Source organism: Octodon degus, unplaced genomic scaffold (assembly GCF_000260255.1).
Source record: "Octodon degus isolate 3935 unplaced genomic scaffold, OctDeg1.0 scaffold00160, whole genome shotgun sequence".
In the NCBI taxonomy this organism is placed as follows: Eukaryota; Metazoa; Chordata; class Mammalia; order Rodentia; family Octodontidae; genus Octodon; species Octodon degus.
Genome location: NW_004524736.1, coordinates 4,580,927 through 4,582,518, shown reverse-complemented (window position 1 = coordinate 4,582,518; position 1,592 = coordinate 4,580,927). Strand labels below are relative to the sequence as shown.

General features: G+C 34.3%; 1 protein-coding gene across 1 annotated transcript in view; it reads left to right on the top strand.

Annotated features, from left to right (window-relative positions):
- The window catches only part of Rbm28 (RNA binding motif protein 28), a 67,097-nt gene that overhangs the window by 51,077 nt on the left and 14,428 nt on the right, over positions 1–1,592 (top strand). The gene's annotated exons all lie outside the window — the stretch shown is intronic.

Genomic DNA, 1,592 nt, shown 5'->3' with positions numbered 1-1,592 from the left:
AACAGGAGAATCGCTACAAGTCCTGGATCTATGTAATGAGACCCTGAACACACTTGTAGACCCTGCCCTAAATACAGAAGAAAAAAAATAGCCAAAAGGCAGCAACAACCCAATTAATAGATGAATGGATAAATAAAATGTGCTCTGAAGTTACATACAATGGAATATTTTTCAGCCACAAAATGGAATGAAATCTCTTATGTGCTACAACATGGACAAACCTTGAAAATATGCTAAATAAAATAAGCCAGACACAAAAGGGAAATATTGTATGATTCCACTTACACAAGTACCTAGAGTAGGCAGATTCATAGAGATAGAGTACAGTAGAGTAACCAGGGCTGAGGTTAATGGGAATGAGGAGTTAGTGTTTCATCGGTACAGAGTTTCAGTATAGGAAGATGAAAAGGTTCTGGGAGATTAAAAAAAAATTATGTAAAGTAGTTTAGTGATGGTTATAAATAATATAAATGTGTACGGTGTCACTAAATTAAAATGGTTAAAATGGTAAATTTTGTTGTTTAAGAATAATGAAAAAAATGCTGTCTTCTCTCCAAAGAAAAGATAAATTGTTTTAACTCTTTCTTCCCCTGCTGATATATATCTTGTAAAATTTGATATAAAATATGTGAACTCTTTAATTTCACATTTCTATGTAGATGTTTGCTACTCACTACTTTCAATATTTGCATAATCTAACATGACATAGATAGTCCTTAATTGTTTAATATTAAGGTTGTTTCTAATTTTTCATTGTTATAAATAATGCAGCAATGAACATCTTTATAGATAAATATTTGCATAAATACGTTTCCTTAAGATAGATGTTTAGAAGGAAAATTCCTGAGTTAAAGGCTATGGATTTTTTAAAAATCTCTTTATACTGTCCAAACTGTATTATTAAAAATGTAGATGTTTATGTTTTAAACAGTGTCATAGATGGGGGAGGTATTATTATTATTATTTTTTTTTTGTACAGGGGAATTGAACTCAGGACCTTGTGCTTGCCAGGCAGGTGCTTAAGCCACTGAGCTATCTCCCAAGGTCCTGAGGTACAATTTTTGCTCACCCTTGTCATATATTAGAAATACCACATAAAATATTGTTATACAAAAGGCAATAGTTATATTTTATTTCTATAAATTAGTCACTAGTGATATTAAACACTTTTTGTATTTATTTATAGTTATGTATATTCTGTGAGTTATATGTTTTCTTCATCCAAGAGTTATACGTTTTCTTCACCCAAATTTCTATTGATATTTTAGCGTTGTACTTACATATTAATAATAGTGCCTATGTACCATTTTGAGGCCAATATATTTCTTTCTTTTTTTCTTCCTGTATTTTAGGGAAGGGTCTACAGGGTGTTCAGGGTCCCACTACTATCCTGTTTACAGCCTCCCAAGTGCTGGGATTACAGGTGCGTCACAACGCGCAGTCTCAGTTGTCTCAGCTTGCCCTGGGGGTGAGGCCGGCATGGCAGGCCGGGGATGCAATCCCTGGCCCCTGCACCTGCTTGCAGGCGCTTCAAACTGCCGAGCTATTTGGCCAGCCCTGAGGCAATTTATATTTCTAAGGTTGCTATTTCT